This window comes from Rutidosis leptorrhynchoides, chromosome 5 (assembly GCF_046630445.1).
Source record: "Rutidosis leptorrhynchoides isolate AG116_Rl617_1_P2 chromosome 5, CSIRO_AGI_Rlap_v1, whole genome shotgun sequence".
Taxonomy (NCBI): Eukaryota; Viridiplantae; Streptophyta; class Magnoliopsida; order Asterales; family Asteraceae; genus Rutidosis; species Rutidosis leptorrhynchoides.
Genome location: NC_092337.1, coordinates 278437136 through 278460150, shown reverse-complemented (window position 1 = coordinate 278460150; position 23015 = coordinate 278437136). Strand labels below are relative to the sequence as shown.

Here is a 23015-nt window from a genome sequence, read left to right as displayed (position 1 = left end):
AAATAAAAGCATAAAAAATGACACAAGGATTTAACTTGGTTATATCCCAACTCCAAACACGGAGAAGGGTTTAGTCCACGGGCGCAAACTAGAGATTCTTCTTTATTAGTTTTGTGCACACATCTACAGGTTACATGGGGTTATATTTATAGGACAACTTAAAAAAAGAAATACGTGTTCTCAACTTGCTGGACAAGTTGCAACCTCACATTTGGTGAGGATAATGTCACCACACGTGACATATAATTACAACAGCTCCAATAAACCTTCGATCTTAATTCTAATGTAGTGACACATGCTTTCACGTGTTGAAACATGGATTATTTGTTTCACCAATCTTACATATGACACATGATGTCACCAATGGTAACCCTAAGTCACCAAACATGACATTCATCCTGATCCAAATTTCTCTTTGTTTTAATTTCCTTCACATCTAACAGCGCTCAATGAAGATATTGAGCAGCTTTCCTCTTGAGCTTATTCATCAAATCCTCTCTCACTTTGACACCAAATTTGTTGTTCAAACGTGTTTGTTGTTGTCTTTAAAATGGAAGCTTATCTGGACATCAATGCCCTGCCACGAATTTTCAATTAATGGATTTAAAACTTTACCCAAGTTCTCCAAATTCGTGACCCATGTTCTGTCTCACCGCAATCATCAAGTAGAAGTGTCCTCAGTAAAACTAAATTTCCGTGGAGCAGCTTCTCAAGTTTTTGTGAGAAAGATTGTAAATTATACGTTTTCTCACAATGTACAAGAACTATCTGTTATTTGTGATCCTAAAAACCACTATGAATTTCCTCCTTGTCTCTTTAGCTCCCAAACTCTTAAGCATGTCACTTTTAAAACCTACATTTATGAACCTTGCCTTACACTCAAAACACCATGGGATTTTCCAGCTTTAACGACTTTGTATTTAAAAGAGATCTCATTGTGTGACGATGAATGTGAATCCATGGATCTGTTCTCTAAGTGTTTCAACTTAGAGAACCTCACTTTAGAACGTGTTAAGGTCAAGGCAAAGGTTTTTGACATTATCACCCCTCGAATTTCTAATCTCCAACTTCTTAATCACAAATAATCAAATGTTATCAATGTGATTGCACATCAACTTGAGAATCTCACTATAACTGAATCCTTGATCAATGACTTGAATATTCCATCAGGACTTTCATCATTCTGCTACAAAGGCTACCATCCTCCACGATGGTTTTAAAAAATGTGTTAATTATGTGAACAACTTGACTGTCAGTTTGTACATGTATTGTCAGTTTGTACATGTATTGTCCTAAAGTGGTATATAAGCTTCAACAACTCCATAGTGCCAAATGTCTGACGCTTAACTTAGACATTGTTGAGGTACAACTATGTATAGCTACAACTATAATGATATGTTAATTGTCTGATAATCCTTCTGTAACAGTCTGACACCATTTATGTGTGTAAATAATCAGAGTTGGTAACTACAGTTAAATGGAAAAGAAGTAGTTTTTTGTATTCATATTTATTTCCATATTCATCTACCAACTATAAGTGTATAATGGGTGGCTTTGATTAACTGTGCCATAATTGGTTTGGTAATTTTTGATCATGCCTTTTCAACAGATGACCTAACTAGATGCCCTGAAATATCTTTTTTAATGAGTCATTCTTTTGTAGGAGAATGGGTATACAACTTGTTATGTATATATATATGTATATATTCATAAATAACCTCTATGTTTGCAGTGTATTTCCTCATTCCCGAATCTACTATATGCTCAGCCTTCGCCCTTTAGCAACATGATTAGGTTGCATATAGACTCTGGCAAGAGAGATACATGCAAACTTAAGATGTCTATTGAAGCTAGGAATTTCCTGCTTGAGAACTCTCCAAACGCCACATTCATCATGAAGGTACTTTCATCAATTTGGTATCTTTACATACCCTACACGTATCGATTTTATTACTGCCTGTGATTTTCAATACTGTGGGTTCAATTATAGTACTATTCTTGTTAATTTGCAGGAAATACCTACAGAAGCAATGAAATTGAAAGAGCTGAATGCCAAAATGGTTTCAGACATTGAAGATGTTATGAAGGAAATAGAAGCATCACTAAAGCAAGAAAATATACTTACCGAGAGAAACCAGGCTATCGATAAGGCTAGAGTAGTTTTTGAGAACCTTGTGGATGATATACAAGTATGGACCAACAAAAAAATGTTACAAATTGAATCCGAGAGAGGTCAAATAGAGGAGAATATGACTAGGAAACAGATGGAAACTACAAAGGAAACATATGGAAACACGCTACTCTCGCCAGCTTCAACAAGCAGAAGCACTGATTGCACATCAGGCCGCAAATGATAAATTCCTCGACAAAATTGTTGATGCAGTTTGCACAGATACTTCTTCAACATCTGAAGATGTTTCCTGCACTAAGCATCCTCTGCCATCACAAACGTCATCTTCATCAACCATTGTAAGTTTTGAATTCCATATTTGTCTTTGTTTATTCATAGTTTCTGAAGGTGGCTAGATGAGCGGGTTATAGGGTTTTGGTTGAATTGATTCATTTTTAATAGGGGATTAAAAAGGCAGAGTCGGGTTGGTTTACCTACAGACTTTTCTTTTTTGCCCATTCAATTTTATTTCTACAAATCTTAATTTAGTTATAAGATGATTTAAAAAGAAAACAATAGTATAACAACAATAGTTATTAACCCTTTTTTCTTCTTCGGGTAAAAATGACCTAGTAGGCTGTGCTTGTGCTCAATAAAAGTAAACTTCAGATACTTTTAACAAGACTGATTCTTTCTTCTTTTCTTTAATCTTTATATCATTCTGTTCTAATTCTATATTTCTATATGCTTATTATAAAATTCAACTAATGTGGGCCCATTTATAACCAAATGGGACCTCATTTTCCAAATTTGATAGTTGTAATACAAAATCTGGATTTTCACCATTTTTATGTCAGGTTCCCACACCCACCACCTCAACTCAAGTATCAACCCAATTCCATGAAGTGTGAACCACTTGCCCAGGTGACTTTTTATTTATGCAACATATCCCAGTGATGTAACTGTTTCATTCTTTCTCTTCAAATTGTATTTTCTAATATCAGTTGATGTAAATAGAAGTTGCATTTTCTAATTTATGCAAATTATCAATAATAATTTGGGGAGTATCTTGAACCTAAATGTGATTACCTATTGATTCTAAAATTGAACAGTAGTACACAGTTAAAGTGCTAACGTGAAAATTGTGTACTTTTGCAGTCATGGTGTCTTTGAAATTGTTGCTTTTTTAATTAAACTATGCAATGCTTTTGGTTTATGCTTTTTTATGGTTATGATCTCTATTCTAACCCATGCAGATCATGTCAACTTGAAGATATTTGTCCTCGTTGGGTTAGGTTATATTTTCCATGAAAATGTTAGGTTATTATCGTCATACCTTGACTTTATTGCAGTTGTTTTTGGATCTTACTTTTGTGTCTTGTACCTTTACTTGTAACTGTTATATAGTGGTTGTTGACTGTATCATTAGCACTTTTATGATGTTCAAGTTATCGAGTCATGACTATGTTTTTTTTAGAAAGCGAGTCATGACTATCTTTGTGAAATCATTTTTATCTCAATATCCTTTATGTACACATCATAATACTACGAGCATCATTGCTACAATCTTAGACTATTCTTATTCATGACATATGTTTCCAATTTAACAGTGTGTACCTGAGCATTTCCTTCTTATCACTAATCCATAACTTTACACTAGTATCTATGACATACTCCTTCACCGGTAAATGAACAACCTAAATTAATTACTTAATTATGATGTATAACTTCTAATTCTGTAATCCGTGTAGTACAAAAAAAAAAAAAGAAGCAATAAGCTCCATTCTAAAAAATGCCTCACATTCACTTGAAGCATCACGGTGGTGGCAATGTCTTAGAAGGAAGCTTGCTGTGATAACCCGGAAATTTCCGACCAAATTTAAACTTTATCTTTATATTATTCCGACACGATAAGCAAAGTTTGTTAGGTTGAATTTCAAGAATTTTAAATTTTGTTCATACATTCATTTAACCTCGACCAAATTCCGACGATTCACGAACCATTATACAAATGGATTTGATTGTATATATATATATATATATATATATATATATATATATATATATATATATATATATATATATATATATATATATATATATATATATATATATATATATATATATATATATGTGTGTGTGTGTGTGTGTGTGTGTGTGTGTGTGTTTGTTTGTGTGTGTGTGTGTGTATATTGAAAACGTAAACAAAGTATTAGGTATAATACTTTACATGATCGTATTTACCAATGGAATTAAAAGATAATATCAAACGATTGAATTATCAGATACATTGAATTATGATTACGGGTCTCTATTGTGAGGTCCTCGTTGATTTGAGAAATTATTCCTTTTTAAAAGAATTCGGAATAAGTGGTGAAATAATTTTCATGATTTGAATAAAGTGTCCATAATGAGAGTTAGTCAAAAGTTAGTGAAGATTCTCGTTTAATTTTCAAAAGCATGCTTTACAGTGATTGCCTCGTGTCCCTTGGTAAATTAATTATTTAGTTTTCATATTATTAAAAATATTATTTGATATAATAACTTCTATTATTTAAACGAGTTTAAATTATATAAAACGGACTTTGAAATATAACTGGTTTTGAAAACTAAATAAATATTCCAATTATATATATAAATTATATTCCTAAATAAAGATATATATATATATATATATATATATATATATATATATATATGTATATATATGTATGTATATATATATATACACATATATATATATATATACATATATATGTTACAATGTAATATTAATATAGTTATAAAACGTTTTGATTTAAGTAATATTTTAAATATATTATTAAATATATTTTAATAAACAATGAAAAGTTGATTTACGGAAGTAAATGACCAAAACACTCAAAGGTATAAGTTACACTTCGTGTAATATAGTTTATCAATGATTTAAGGCTATATTTTGACAAGGGTACGAGTCACGAAATGTAAAGTACAAGTTTTCTAAGCGTATGAAATGTCGTTCGAAAAACTAGAACCGAGACTTAAACCTTTTTCCAACGTGCAGATCATCAGAACAAATTTTATATTTTAACTATGCACTAGAATATAATATTATATATATATATATATATATATATATATAATTATTTAAATTAATTATATTTATATATAATATTAATAAAACTATCGGCAGAAGAGATAAAAACTCGATTAAGTGCTGGACAGCTATCCTATGCGATCGCATGGGAAATAGCCTATACAGCCATGCGATCGCATGGCATCCAAAATCAGGCCACATCTATAAAGCTCGACCATTTTGCATGAATTCATTTCACACATTCATTTCTCTCGATCTCTCAAGCATATATACATAAAATAATTATTATTAATTTTATTATTATTATTATTATTACCATTAGTATTATTAGTATTAGTATCTACGACGAGGTTTTGCCCAAGTATTTACAAAACGGGTTTTACGAGCGGGATAGAGCTAAGGAAATTATGGATTATAGCTTCGGATATGATATAAATTTTGAAGTACTAAAGCATCCGGTACTTTGGATGGGGTTTGTTAGGCCCAATAGATCTATCTTTAGGATTCGCATCAATTAGGGTGTCTGTTCCCTAATTCTTAGATCACCAGACTTAATAAAAAGGGGGCATATTCAATTTCGATAATTCAACCATAGAATGTAGTTTCACGTACTTGTGTCTATTTTGTAAATCATTTATAAAATCTGCATGTATTCTCATCCCAAAAATATTAGATTTTAAAAGTGGGACTATAACTCACCTTCACAGATTTTTACTTCGTCGGGAAGTAAGACTTGGCCACTGGCCGATTCACGAACCTATAACAAATATGTACATATATATCAAAGTATGTTCAAAATATATTTACAACACTTTTAATACATTTTGATGTTTTAAGTTATTTAAGTCAGTTGTCCTCTTTAGTAACCTACAACTAGTTGTCCACAGTTAGATGTACAGAAATAAATCGATATATATTATCTTGAATCAATCCACGACCCAGTGTATACACGTCTCAGGCTAGATCACAACTCAAAGTATATATATTTTTGGAATCAACCTCAACCCTGTATAGCTAACTCCAACATTACTGCATATAGAGTGTCTATGGTTGTTCCAAATAATATATATACATGGGTCGATATGATATGTCAAAACATTTGCATACGTGTCTATGGTATCCCAAGATTACATAATATATTATAATACATGTATAATACAATATAAGTTAGCTAGGATATGATTTGTATAGAATTGTTAATATTTCCCGTAGCTACAAAAACAAAAAAATATCCAATCTTGTTTTACCCATAACTTCTTCATTTTAAATCCGTTTTGAGTGAATCAAATTGCTATGGTTTCATATTGAACTCTATTTTATGAATCTAAACAGAAAAAGTATAGGTTTATAGTCAGAAATATAAATTACAAGTTGTTTTTGTAAGAGGTAGTCATTTCAGTCAAAAGAACGACGTCTTGATGACCATTTTGAAAAACATATTTCCACTTTGAGTTTAACCATGATTTTTTGATATAGTTTCATGTTCATAAGAAAAATCATTTTCGCAGAAGAACAACTTTTAAATCATAGTTTATCATAGTTTTTAATTATCAAACCCAAAATAGCCCGCGGTGTTACTACGACGGCGTATGTCCAGTTTTACGGTGTTTTTCGTGTTTCCAGGTTTTTAATCATTAAGTTAGCATATCATATAGATATAGAACATGTGTTTAGTTGATTTTAAAAGTCAAGTTAGAAGGATTAACTTTTGTTTGCGAACAAGTTTAGAATTAACCAAACTATGTTCTAGTGATTTCAAGTTTAAACCTTCGAAAAAGATAGCTTTATATGTATGAATCGAATGATGTTATGAACATCATTACTACCTCAAGTTTTGTGGATAAACCTACTGGAAAAGAGACAAATAGATCTAGCTTCAAAGGATCTTGGATGGCTTGAAAGTTCTTGAAGTAGAATCATGACACGAAAACAAGTTCAAGTAAGATTTCCACTCGAAATAAGATTGTTATAGTTATAGAAATTGAATCAAAGTTTGAATATGAGTATTATATTATATTAGAAAGATATCTTACTATAAATAAGAAAGATTTCTTGAGGTTGGATGATCACTCTACAAAATTGGAAGTAAGCTAGCCAACTTGGAAGTATTCTTGATTTTATGAAACTAGAACTTGTTGAATTTATGAAGAACACTTAGAACTTGAAGATAGAACTTGAGAGAGATCAATTAGATGAAGAAAATTGAAGAATGAAAGTGTTTGTAGGTGTTTTTGGTCGTTGGTGTATGGATTAGATATAAAGGATATGTAATTTTGTTTTCATGTAAATAAGTCATGAATGATTACTCATATTTTTGTAATTTTATGAGATATTTCATGCTAGTTGCCAAATGATGGTTCCCACATGTGTTAGGTGACTCACATGGGCTGCTAAGAGCTGATCATTGGAGTGTATATACCAATAGTACATACATCTAAAAGCTGTGTATTGTACGAGTATGAATACAGGTGCATACGAGTAGAATTGTTGATGAAACTGAACGAGGATGTAATTATAAGCATTTTTGTTAAGTAGAAGTATTTTGATAAGTGTCTTGAAGTCTTTCAAAAGTGTATGAATACATATTAAAACACTACATGTATATACATTTTAACTGAGTCGTTAAGTCATCGTTAGTCGTTACATGTAAGTGTTGTTTTGAAACCTTTAGGTTAACGATCTTGTTAAATGTTGTTAACCCAATGTTTATAATATCAAATGAGATTTTAAATTATTATATTATCATGATATTATGATGTACGAATATCTCTTAATATGATATATATACATTAAATGTCATTACAACGATAATCGTTACATATATGTCTCGTTTCAAAATCATTAAGTTAGTAGTCTTGTTTTTACATATGTAGTTCATTGTTAATATACTTAATGATATGTTTACTTATCATAATATCATGTTAACTATATATATAACCATATATATTTCATCATATAGTTTTTACAAGTTTCAACGTTCGTGAATCACCGGTCAACTTGGGTGGTCAATTGTCTATATGAAACCTATTTCAATTAATCAGGTCTTAACAAGTTTGATTGCTTAACATGTTGGAAACGCTTAATCATGTAAATAACAATTTCATTTAATATATATATAAACATGGAAATGTTCGGGTCACTACAGTACCTACCTGTTAAATAAATTTCGTCCCGAAATTTTAAGTAGTTGGAGGTGTTGACGTATCTTCTGGAAATAAATGCGGGTATTTCTTCTTCATCTGATCTTCTCGTTTCCAGGTGAACTCGGGTCCTCTACGAGCATTCCATCGAACCTTAACAATTGGTATCTTGTTTTGCTTAAGTCTTTTAACCTCACGATCCATTATTTCGACGGGTTCTTCGATGAATTGAAGTTTTTCGTTGATTTGGTTTTCATCTAATGGAATAGTGAGATCTTCTTTAGCAAAACATTTCTTCAAATTTGAGACGTAGAAAGTGTTATGTACAGCCGCGAGTTGTTGAGGTAACTCAAGTCGGTAAGCTACTGGTCCGACACGATCAATAATCATGAATGGTCTGATATACCTTGGATTTAATTTCCCTCGTTTACCAAATCGAACAACGCCTTTCCAAGGTGCAACTTTAAGCATGACCATCTCTCCAATTTCAAATTATATATCTTTTCTTTTAATGTTAGCGTAGCTCTTTTGTCGACTTTGGGCGGTTTTCAACCGTTGTTGAATTTGGATGATCTTCTCGGTAGTTTCTTGTATTATCTCCGGACCCGTAATCTGTCTATCCCCCACTTCACTCCAATAAATCATAGACCTGCACTTTCTACCATAAAGTGCTTCAAACGGCGCCATCTCAATGCTTGAATGGTAGCTGTTGTTGTAGGAAAATTCTGCTAACGGTAGATGTCGATCCCAACTGTTTCCGAAATCAATAACACATGCTCGTAGCATGTATTCAAGCTTTTGTATCGTCCTTTCACTCTGCCCATCAGTTTATGGATGATAGGCAGTACTCATGTCTAGACGAGTTCCTAATGCTTGCTGTAATGTCTGCCAGAATCTTGAAATAAATCTGCCATCCCTATCAGAGATAATAGAGATTGGAATTCCATGTCTGGAGACGACTTCCTTCAAATACAGTCGTGCTAACTTCTCCATCTTGTCATCTTCTCTTATTGGCAGGAAGTGTGCTGATTTGGTGAGACGATCAACTATTACCCAAATAGTATCAAACCCACTTGCAGTCCTTGGCAATTTAGTGATGAAATCCATGGTAATGTTTTCCCATTTCCATTCCGGGATTTCGGATTGTTGAAGTAGACCTGATGGTTTCTGATGCTCAGCTTTGACCTTAGAACACATCAAACATTCTCCTACGTATTTAGCAACATCGGCTTTCATACCCAGCCACCAAAATGTTTCTTGAGATCCTTGTACATCTTCCCCATTCCAGGATGTATTTAGTATCTGGTTTGATGAGCTTCTCTAAGTACCATTTCTCTCATATCTCCAAATTTTGGTACCCAAATCCTTTCAGCCCTATACCGGGTTCCGTCTTCCCGAATATTAAGATGCTTCTCCGATCCTTTGGGTATTTCATCCTTTAAATTTCCCTCTTTTAAAACTCCTTGTTGCACCTCCTTTATTTGAGTAGTAAGGTTATTGTGAATCATTATATTCATAGATTTTACTCGAATGGGTTCTCTGTCCTTCCTGCTCAAGGCGTCGGCTACCACATTTGCCTTTCCCGGGTGGTAACGAATCTCAAATTCGTAATCATTCAACAATTCAAACCACCTACGCTGCCTCATATTCAGTTGTTTCTGATTAAATATGTGTTGAAGACTTTTGTGGTCGGTATATATAATACTTTTGACCCCATATAAGTAGTGCCTCCAAGTCTTTAATGCAAAAACAACCGCGCCTAATTCCAAATCATGCGTCGTATAATTTTGTTTCATGAAAATTCAATTGTCTAGACGCATAAGCAATCACCTTCGTTCGTTGCATTAATACACAACCGAAACCTTGCTTTGATGCGTCACAATAAGTCACAAAATCATCATTCCCTTCAGGCAATGACAATATAGGTGCCGTAGTTAGCTTTTTCTTCAATAACTGAAACGCTTTCTCTTGTTCATCCTTCCATTCAAATTTCTTCCCTTTATGCGTTAATGCAGTCAAGGGTTTTGCTATTCTGGAAAAGTCTTGGATGAACCTTCTGTAGTAACCAGCTAGTCCTAAAAACTGGCGTATGTGTTTCGGAGTTTTCGGGGTTTCCCACTTTTCAACAGTTTCTATCTTTGCTGGATCCACCTTAATACATTCTTTGTTCACTATGTGACCGAGGAATTGAACTTCTTCCAACCAAAATGCACACTTTGAAAACTTAGCATACAATTCTTCCTTCCTCAATACTTCTAACACCTTTCTCAAATGTTCACCGTGTTCTTGGTCATTCTTTGAGTAAATAAGTATGTCATCAATGAAAATAATGACAAACTTGTCAAGGTATGGTCCACACACTCGGTTCATAAGGTCCATGAACACAGCTGGTGCATTAGTTAAACCAAACGGCATGACCATAAACTCGTAATGACTGTAACGTGTTCTGAAAGCAGTCTTTGGAATATCATCTTCTTTCACCCGCATTTGATGATACCCGGAACATAAGTCAATCTTTAAATAAACAGACGAGCCTTGTAGTTAATCAAATAAGTCGTCGATTCTCGGTAGTGGGTAGCGGTTCTTGATGGTAAGTTTGTTCAACTCTCGGTAGTCGGTACACAACCTGAATGTACCATCTTTCTTCTTGACAAACAAAACAGGAGCTCCCCACGGTGATGTGCTTGGTCGAATGAAATCACGCTCTAAAAGTTCTTGTAATTGACTTTGCAGTTCTTTCATCTCGCTGGGTGCGAGTCTGTAAGGAGCACGAGCTATTTGTGCAGCTCCTGGTACAAGATCTATTTGAAATTCAACGGATCGATGTGGGGGCAATCCCGGTAATTCTTTCGAAAATACATCGGGAAATTCTTTGTGACGGGAACATCATTGATGCTCTTTTCTTCAGTTTGTACTTTCTCGACGTGTGCTAGAACAGCATAACAACCTTTTATTATTAGTTTTTGTGCCTTCAAATTACTAATAAGATGTAGCTTCGTGTTGCCCTTTTCTCCGTACACCATTAAGGGTTTTCCTTTTTCTCGTATAATGCAAATTACATTTTTGTAACAAACGATCTCTGCTTTCACTTCTTTCAACCAGTCCATACCGATTATCACATCAAAACTCCCTAACTCTACTGGTATCAAGTCAATCTTAAATGTTTCGCTAACCAGTTTAATTTCTAAATTCTGACATATATTATCTGCTGAAATTAATTTACCATTTGCTAATTCGAGTAAAAATTTACTATCCAAAGGCATCAATGGACAACTTAATTTAGCACAAAAATCTCTACTCATATAGCTTCTATCCGCACCCGAATCAAATAAAACGTAAGCAGATTTATTGTCAATAAGAAACGTACCCGTAACAAGCTCCGGGTCTTCCTGTGCCACTACAGCATTAATATTGAAAACTCTTCCGCGGCCTTGTCCATTTGTGTTCTCCTGGTTTGGGCAATTTCTAATAATGTGGCCCGGTTTTTCATATTTATAACAAACTACATTGGCATAACTTGCTCCGACACTACTTGCTCCTCCATTACTCGTTCCGACACCATTTGTTCCTTTCGTTCTGTTAACCCCTGGTCCGTAGACCTCACACTTAGCCGCGCTATGACCATTTCTTTTACACTTGTTGCAAAATTTGGTGCAGAACCCCGAGTGATACTTTTCACACCTTTGGCATAGCTGCTTCTGATTGTTGTTGTTGTTGTTGTTGCGGTTGTTATTGTTATTGGAATGATTGTTGTAGTTGTTGTTGTTGTTGTTTTGCCATTTGTTGTAGTTGCGATTGATGTTGCGATTGTTGGCATAGTTGTTGTTGTTTTGGTGACTCTTATCACCATTTTCCTCCCACTTTCTTTTGATTAGCTTCACGTTGGCCTCTTCAGCCGCCTGTTCTTTAATTCTTCCCTCAATCTGGTTCACTAGTTTGTGAGCCATTCTACATGCCTTTTGTATGGAGGCAGGCTCGTGTGAACTTATATCTTCTTGGATTCTCTCCGGTAACCCTTTCACAAACGCGTCGATCTTCTCTTCCTCATCTTCGAACGCTCTCGGACACAATAGGCACAATTCTGTGAATCGTCTTTCGTACGAAGTAATATCAAATCCATGTGTTCGTAACCCTCTAAGTTCTGACTTGAGCTTATTGACCTTAGTTCTAGGACGATACTTCTCGTTCATCAAGTGCTTAAATGCTGACCACGGTAGCGCATAAGCAGCATCTTGTCCCACTTGCTCTAGATAGGTATTCCACCATGTTAACGCAATACCTGTGAAGGTATGCGTAGCGTACTTCACTTTGTCTCCTTCAGCACACTTACTTATGGCAAAGACCGATTCAACTTTCTCGGTCCACCGTTTCAATCCGATTGGTCCTTCGGTCCCATCAAATTCTGAAGGTTTGCAGGCAGTGAATTCCTTGTAGGAGCATCCTACACGATTTCTTGCGCCGTTAGCTGTATTGCTAGATTCAGAGTTATTGTTGGTATGTAGCGCGGCCTGTACTGCGGCTATGTTTGAAGCAAGAAAGGCACGAAATTCCTCTTCGCTCATATTCAAGGTGTGTCGAGTAGTCGGTGCCATTTCCTTCAAAATAGTCAAATGAAACGAGTTAATCATATAGAATATCAAGAGTAGTCAATAGTATTTCGTAGCATAATATGAACTTATTTATAAAAGCTCTTTCTTCATATTAGCATTTTATACTCTTTAATTAGGGTAGTACCTACCCGTTAAGTTCATACTTAGTAGCTAACATACCATTTCAACTACTACAATTCTATATGAAAAACTAATCACAAAAAATAATAATATATCATATTCAAACCTTTATACAAAAACTTGCAAACTTACAATACCGCTATTTTACGTATAGCATGAAATATAGCACATAAAACTTTGATACAAAGTAGTTGCGAAGATAATTCTAGTTAATAAATAAGGCGTTCAGCAAAGGCAATAAAGACACGTAATTCATACGTCCAGAAACAAGTCATGCATTCTGGTTTTACTAATACCACTTCCCATCCTTGGTTTTGTGGAACATAACCGTTATGACCAATAGTAAGACAATGTGTTGTAACATCGTCAAAAGGATGAAGGTTACGTAATGACCAACAGTCTCGTAATAACCTAAAAACCTCATTTCTTACCCCAATTACTGACTCCGTCACTTGTGGGAACGTTTTGTTTAATAGTTGTAGCCCGATGTTCTTGGTCTCACTTTGGTGAGAAGCGAACATTACTAACCCGTATGCATAACATGCTTCTTTATGTTGCATGTTAGCCGCTTTTTCTAAATCACGAAGTCCTATATTCGGATATATTGAGTCAAAATAATTTCTTAACCCGTTGCGTAAAATAGCATTTGGGTTCCCCGCAATATATGCATCAAATTAAACACATCGTAACTTATGGATTTCCCAATGTGATATCCCCCATCTTTCGAACGAAAGCCTTTTATAAACCAAGGCATTCTTGGAACGTTCTTCGAATGTCTTACAAACTGATCTCGCCTTAAATAGTTGTGCCGAGGAATTCTGACCGACTCTAGACAAGATTTCATCAATCATGTCTCTGGGTAGGTCTCTTAAAATATTGGGTTGTCTATCCATTTTATGTTTTTATACTGTAAAATAGACAAGAGTTAGATTCATAAAAAAATACTTATTAATACAAGCAATTTTGACATATATCATAAAGCATAAGCACACTATATTACATATATTACACCACACGAATACAACTATCTTATTCCGACTCGCTCGTTTCTTCTTCTTCGGTTTTGGTTCGTTTTGCCAAGTTTCTAGGGATATATGAAGTTCCCCTAATACGAGCCGTCGTTTTCCACATTGGTTTAGAAAAACCTGGTGGTTTAGAGGTTCCCGGGTTATTGTCACAACTTAAGAAATACGGGTGTTGATGATACATATAAAGTTCATCGGGTTTGGAATCAAATTTCTCTATTTTTATGCCCTTTCCCTTATTATTATCTTTTGCCTTATTAAATTGTGTTGGGGTAATTTCTATAACATCATCAGAATCCTTGTCGGGATCCGATTCATCGGAGAATTGGTAATCCTCCCAATACTTTGCTTCCTTGGCGGAAACGCCATTGACCATAATTAACTTTGGTCGGTTGGTTGAGGATTTTCTTCTACTTAACCGTTTTATTATTTCCCTCACTGGTTCTATTTCTTCTTCCGGTTCCGATTCTTCTTCCGGTTCCGACTCTTCTTCTGGTTCCTCTTCGGGAACTTGTGAATCAGTCCACGAATCATTCCAATTTACATTTGACTCTTCATTATTATTAGGTGAGTCAATGGGACTTGTTCTAGAGGTAGACATCTATCACATAATATCAAACACGTTAAGAGATTAATATATCACATAATATTTAAATGTTAAAAATATATAGTTTCCAACAAAATTTGTTAAGCAATCATTTTTCAAGTAAACACGGTCGAAGTCCAGACTCACTAATGCATCCTAACAAACTCGATAAGACACACTAATGCAAAATTCTGGTTCTCTAAGACCAACGCTCAGATACCAACTGAAATGTCCCGTTCTTATTGATTAAAAACGTTCCATATTAATTGATTTCGTTGCGAGGTTTTGACCTCTATATGAGACGTTTTTCAAAGACTGCATTCATTTTAAAACAAACCATAACCTTTATTTCATCAATAAAGGTTTAAAAAGCTTTACGTAGATTATCAAATAATGATAATCTAAAATATCCTGTTTACACACGACTATTACATAATGGTTTACAATACAAATATGTTACAACGAAATAAGTTTCTTGAATGCAGTTTTTACACAATATCATACAAGCATGGACTCCAAATCTTGTCCTTATTTAAGTATGTGACAGCGGATGCTCATAATAATCACCTGAGAATAAACATGCTTAAAACGTCAACAAAAATGTTGGTGAGTTATAGGTTTAACCTATATATATCAAATCGTAACAATAGACCACAAGATTTCATATTTCAATATACATCCCATACATAGAGATAAAAATCATTCATATGGTGAACACCTGGTAACCGACATTAACAAGATGCATATATAAGAATATCCCCATCATTCCGGGACACCCTTCGGATATGATATAAATTTCTAAGTACTAAAGCATCCGGTACTTTGGATGGGGTTTGTTAGGCCCAATAGATCTATCTTTAGGATTCGCGTCAATTAGGGTGTCAGTTCCCTAATTCTTAGATTACCAGACTTAATAAAAAGGGGCATATTCGATTTCGATAATTCAACCATAGAATGTAGTTTCACGTACTTGTGTCTATTTTGTAAATCATTTATAAAATCTGCATGTATTCTCATCCCAAAAATATTAGATTTTAAAAGTGGGACTATAACTCACCTTCACAGAGTTTTACTTCGTCGGGAAGTAAGACTTGGCCACTGGTCGATTCACGAACCTATAACAAATATGTACATATATATCAAAGTATGTTCAAAATATATTTACAACACTTTTAATACATTTTGATGTTTTAAGTTTATTAAGTCAGTTGTCCTCGTTAGTAACCTACAACTAGTTGTCCACAGTTAGATGTACAGAAATAAATCGATATATATATATATATATTATCTTGAATCAATCCACGACCCAGTGTATACACATCTCAGGCTAGATCACAACTCAAAGTATATATAGTTTTGGAATCAACCTCAACCCTGTATAGCTAACTCCAACATTACTGCATATAGAGTGTCTATGGTTGTTCCAAATAATATATATACATGGGTCGATATGATATGTCAAAACATTTGCATACGTGTCTATGGTATCCCAAGATTACATAATATATTAGAATACATGTATAATACAATATAAGTTAGCTAGGATATGATTTGTATAGAATTGTTAATATTTCCCGTAGCTACAAAAATAAAAAAATATCCAATATTGTTTTACCCATAACTTCTTCATTTTAAATCCGTTTTGAGTGAATCAAATTGCTATGGTTTCATATTGAACTCTATTTTATGAATCTAAACAGAAAAAGTATAGGTTTATGGTCAAAAATATAAGTTATAAGTCATTTTTGTAAGAGGTAGTCATTTCAGTCGAAAGAACGACGTCTTGATGACCATTTTGAAAAACATATTTCCACTTTGAGTTTAACCATGATTTCTGGATATAGTTTCATGTTCATAAGAAAAATAATTTTCCCAGAAGAACAACTTTTAAATCAAAGTTTATCATAGTTTTTAATTATCAAACCCAAAACAGCCCGCGGTGTTACTACGACGGCGTATGTCCAGTTTTACAGTGTTTTTCGTGTTTCTAGGTTTTAAATCATTAAGTTAGAATATCATATAGATATAGAACATGTGTTTAGATGATTTTAAAAGTCAAGTTAGAAGGATTTACTTTTGTTTGCGAACAAGTTTAGAATTAACTAAACTATGTTCTAGTGATTTCAAGTTTAAACCTTCGAATAAGATAGCTTTATATGTATGAATTAAATGATGTTATGAACATCATTACTACCTCAAGTTTTGTGGATAAACCTACTGGAAAAGATACAAAAGGATCTAGCTTCAAAGGATCTTGGATGGCTTGAAAGTTCTTGAAGTAGAATCATGACACGAAAACAAGTTCAAGTAAGATTTCCACTCGAAATAAGATTGTTATAGTTATAGAAATTGAATCAAAGTTTGAATATGAGTATTACCTTATATTAGAAAGATATCTTACTGTAAATAAAAAAGATTTCTTGAGGTTGGATGATCACTCTACAAGATTGGAAGTAAGCTAGCAAACTTGGAAGTATTCTTGATTTTATGAAACTAGAACTTGTAGAATTTATGAAGAACACTTAGAACTTGAAGATAGAACTTGAGAGAGATCAATTAGATGAATAAAATTGAAGAATGAAAGTGTTTGTAGGTGTTTTTTGTCGTTGGTGTATGGATTAGATATAAAGGATATGTAATTTTGTTTTCATGTAAATAAGTCATGAATGATTACTCATATTTTTGTAATTTTATGAGATATTTCATGCTAGTTGCCAAATGATGGTTCCCACATGTGTTAGGTGACTCACATGGGCTGCTAAGAGCTAATCATTGGAGTGTATATACCAATAGTACATACATCTAAAAGCTGTGTATTGTACAAGTACGAATACGGGTGCATACGAGTAGAATTGTTGATGAAACTGAACGAGGATGTAATTGTAAGCATTTTTGTTAAGTAGAAGTATTTTGATAAGTGTCTTGAAGTCTTTCAAAAGTGTATGAATACATATTAAAACACTACATGTATATACATTTTAACTGAGTCGTTAAGTCATCGTTAGTCGTTACATGTAAGTGTTGTTTTGAAACCTTTAGGTTAACGATCTTGTTAAATGTTGTTAACCCAATGTTTATAATATCAAATGAGATTTTAAATTATTATATTATCATGATATTATGATGTACGAATATCTCTTAATATGATATATATACATTAAATATCGTTACAACGATAATCGTTACATATATGTCTCGTTTCAAATCATTAAGTTAGTAGTCTTGTTTTTACATATGTAGTTCATTGTTAATATACTTAATGATATGTTTACTTATCATAATATCATGTTAACTATATATATAACCATATATATGTCATCATATAGTTTTTACAAGTTTTAATGTTCGTGAATCACCGGTCAACTTGGGTGGTCAATTATCTATATGAAACCTATTTCAATTAATCAGGTCTTAACAAGTTTGATTGCTTAACATGTTGGAAACACTTAATCATGTAAATAAAAATTTCATTTAATATATATATATATATATATATATATATATATATATATATATATATATATATATATATATATATATATATATATATAAATATGGAAAAGTTCGGGTCACTACACCTAAGAATTAGGGAAATGACCCCTAATTGACTCGAATCCTAAAGGTAGATCTACGGGCACTGACCAGCCCCAGTCAGAGAATTTGAACTGCTTTAGTACTTCGATTTAAATGGTGATTGCTATTGTCAGTATATGGCATACTTGCGAGTATGCGGGGGATATTCTATACGCATTAAAGTTAATATCAGTTACCAGGTGTTCATCATACGAATGGATTTTATACACTTGCGAGTGTAATGATATTTATGAACTATGAGAATCTTGTGGTCTATTAAAATTATGGAAATGATTGATTACGATAAACTAATGAACTCACCAACCTTTTGGTTGACACTTTTAAGCATGTTTATTCTCAGGTAATAAAGAAATCTTCCGCTGTGAATTTGCTCATTTTAGAGATATTACTGGGAGTCATTAATGGCATATTTCAAAAGACGTTGCATTCGAGTCGTTGAGTTCAACATGATTATTATTAAGTCATTTATAGTTTGGATATATTATGAAATGATATGCATGCCTGTCAACTTTTGATGAAATGAAAGTTTGTATTTTAAAAACGAATGCAATGTTTGTAAAATGTATCATTTAGAGGTCAAATACCTCGCAATGAAATCATATGTTATTGTATTCGTCCTTATGGACTAGGACGGGTCGCTTCATTTGCTAGTACTGGTGTCAAAGTTTGGTGCTAGCTTTGGCGCACCAATACTAGTAGTCTTACATTACATACAAATTTAAAAGTTGTAATTTTTTTTTTTAATGTATTCATTGATTGGTAAGGTTTTGATAAATGAATTAGACGTGTCTTAATTACTTAGTTTTAACTAAAAAAAATTAGATCTTTAAATGTATAGAGGGACTTGCTTGAGATTGTTAATCAACTACACTTGGTATATATAGCTATAATAATCTTATCAAGTTAAACTTAAACAAATTTTGATTTTTATTTGCTACACTTGCTTTGCGGACGCACGCTAGCGTTCGTAGTGGTGCTTCATGAATCCAATGTACTCATAACGAGCTTGCGGACGGACCACTGTCGTCCCATTCTTGAGTGAGCTGGAGCGCATCCATCTTATCCGCTGAACTAGCTAGAAGCTATCGCTTCAGGTCGAAGCACTAAAAAAAAAGGACCGGGAAAGGCGGCGACATAGGAACCATGGGACCCCTACTAGTAAAGGAAAAATGGAAGTGCGCTACTACGCACCAGCTGAAAAAAGCCATTTCCCTCTTTAATAAAAAAATGTAAGCTTCATAGCTCCAATCTAGTAAAGGGGCTTTGATATTTGCCCTTTGTATAGATTGGGTTGTTGAATACAGAATAATCGTAATAGGCTGGACCAACATCTAACCGAGAGAGGTCGGTCTTTAGAAGGGGTTGGAAAACCAAGAGAACACTTGACCTTTTTCTTCCAGTGGAATAGCAGAAAAAGAGGGACACTTACCCTTGCTTACACAACCATCATTTTGTTAAATATACAAGCATGAAAAGAATGTAAAGCTTGCCAGAACGTAGCCCTCTTAATCTTTATATCAACTTAGTTACATCTACTAAAATTACCGATTTCAGTAATGTACATGCAAACAGATATATATGAGTCATGTTTTTAATGAACATGTTTGGACTGAAGCTAGAATCGGACCAAACTGAACTGTATATGAATGTTACAGTCCGCGGTTCTTATTTCGTGAAATATTAGCATTCGGTCCATTATGAGTAATGTCTGGCCGGTACGAGTATGGGCTATGCGCAACCCTAGGACCAAGTTTGAAAAATAAGTTCACATAAACTTAAGATAAATAAATTAAGCTAGTTAACTTTAAATAACTTGCATCAGTTAATATTGTACGATACCACTTATCATTTCTAAAGATTTATTGAACTTATTGTTAGTATATATGCATTTTATGAAATGTCGTTTCCATACGAACGACACCGTATCACTTTTGCAAATGTTCTAAGTGTCTTAACAATTAAATTAAGGGTGCGTTTGTTTATCTTTTAAATGAATGGTTTAGTGCTGAATGTTGAACCATTCAGCATTCAGTGTTCAGCGCGATTGTTTCTGACCTCTGAATGACGTATTGCTGAATAGCTTAACATTCAGTGCTGAACCATTCAAAGTTGAAACACTTTCTTAACCATTAAGTACATAAATTTTCTGTAATATTCTTCTCAAAAACATATCCAGAACACTTAACAAACAAGTATATTGAATTTTTTTTTAACGTCGATATCGACATCGAATACTCTCATTTGTCACCCACACACGTGTTAGGAGGAAACCTAATTCGCGACGATGTTGGCAGTACCATCGAAGGTTGGGAACCCCCCTTCCCCCCCCCCCCCCTAGACCTTCCCAAATCGCATTGATGTTGGCAGTACCATCAAATATTGAAAATTCCCTGCTTGGAGTGAGAATTGAACCTGGGTTGGCAGTACCACAAGTTGAATCTTACCCCATACCACTCAAGCCAAGCTTCTTTCAAGGATTTATGCATGACAATTCCAAGTTATTTGTATATTTATTTTTAATGTTTATTACTGTTCATTTGATAAATGTTTTTACTAATTCTTGATAGCATATTTTGATTATAAACAATCAAAACAGTGTTTTATATAATTGTTTTTTATGTATATAATAGAATAATGTATTACTGTAAAGATTTTCCTGGCAATACGTATATCTTTTTATTATTAAAAGACAAAATTTCATTCCTCGTCCCTGAACTTTACATCAAATTTGAGTCCATGTCCTTTTTTTGTGCATTACTCATCCCTAATGTATCAAAAAACTACATCCCTCGTCCTCCCGTCTACTTTCTGTCGAAACCTACCGTTACCCCTTATCACGTGCATATCATGTGAGGGTATTTTTGTCATTGTTTTTTCTCTTTATATTATAAAAACCTTCAATTCTTCACAATTGAGTTTTGTAATCCTCATCCCCAATTAGGGTTTTCTCCTTCTTAAAAATGAGCACGTTTTTCTCCGAGCACGTTTTTCTCCTCATCCTAAGCAATTAACGATGGTTTATTGTAATTGTGGTATACTTGCAGCTCAACGAACGTCAACAACACTAAAGAATCCAGATAGGCGTTTTTTCAGATGTCGAAATCAGGTAATTTTTTTGTAATTTTTTTTCCAGATGTCGAATCCGGATAGGTGTTTTGATTAAATGGTTTGTAATTTTTTTTTAAGTATTCCGATTGTGGTTTATTTTTTTTGGATCGATCCACCTACGAGGGTTGAGGCTATCAGGGATGAGCCACAACAAGATTTGCTTCAATTGGAAAAGGATAAAACAAGAAGACTGAAGTGGATTATATTTCTTCATTGGTTTGGAATTATATTGTACTTTATTGTATTTTAAGTTGTCAATGTTGTTGTTTGGGATTGGAAAATGTTGGTAATGTATGCAGAAATAAGCAATGTTTTAATGTTGTGTTTTAACATCAATAAACAGCAATGTTTTGATTATGTCTATTCTTAATGTGTGTGCAAAATAACATCAATTAACAAGCAAAATAACATCAAATTTATCTAATCATAAACCAAATGACAAGTACCAAAAAACCAAAAGACAAGTACCAAATTTAGCAATTCATTGTTCATTACACAAGTACCAAATAACCAAAAGACATTACACTAAATTGTTCATTACACTAATACCAAATAATATTGTTCTACAGACTTTCAAATGACATAGTTGAAACACAAACCAAAAGACATCAAAGACAAACACCTTCAAGGACCACCATTTCCAGTTTTTGCTTTCTTGTTGGTACCTTTACCACTTGCTTTCTTGTTAGTATCTTTACCACTTGCTTGCTTTCTTTTAAATCCTTCACCTCCCTCAGTGCAACCCCTTACATTATGTCCATATGTTCCACACCTTGAACATTTAATACTCGTCCCCTTCTTTGATAGCTTTCCATTAGCAACCATGTCATTCTTTTCTTCAATGGATTTCCTCCTGTTTTTCTTAGGATGACCTGCAGTTGGTATTTTTTTTGGACATACCAAAGTTGTTGGTACTGGAGACTTGACCCACTCGAATTTGCCTTTTACAGGGTTAATGGTATGAGAATAAGTTTTTTCCCAAGTAGATAACCAATACACGGGATGCACATTTGACTCTAACACAACATCTTGACTATAAACATCCATGTTCAACATTGCAACTACTGCATGATTACAAGGCATGCCTATAAGCTCCCATTTTCTACAGCTGCAAGTTCTCAAAGTCATGTCAAATACACATTGGTCATTATGATGACCATTTACCTGATACTTATCATCCCCATTCCAAATAACATCACATTTCATTGCTTCTTTCTTAATGTTGTCAAACATTTTAGTGGCAGTTGTTGTAAGTGGCCCTTTAGACTTTGAGATTGTTGTTCTAACATTAGCAATTCTCTTCATCATATAGGTTCTGATATATGCCAAAGCAGTAATGATGGGCTTGTCTCTAGCATCACATAGCCATCTATTTAGAACTTCACAATGGATGTGCCTAAAAGAGAATCTATGCTCAACCACAGGAAAAACTTTATCAACAACAGCTATTAGTCCCGGTAACAAAACAATATAAATTAGACTTTAAAAAACAAATAATATAGTATATACTATTAATAACAATTATTACATAAATGGTATAAATGGTACCTTCTGCCTATCACTTATGAAAGTGAAATTATACATCTCAGTTAGATCCAAATCACTAGCCAATAATTCTACAATTGCATAAGTAAGAGGATAAATTC

The 23015-nt window shown here is 33.6% G+C and overlaps 1 pseudogene; it reads left to right on the top strand.

Moving 5' to 3' along the window:
- Nucleotides 1-449: 449 nt before the first annotated feature.
- LOC139849393 (putative F-box/FBD/LRR-repeat protein At4g03220) lies at nt 450-2354 on the top strand (annotated as a pseudogene).
- Nucleotides 2355-23015: the final 20661 nt, after the last annotated feature.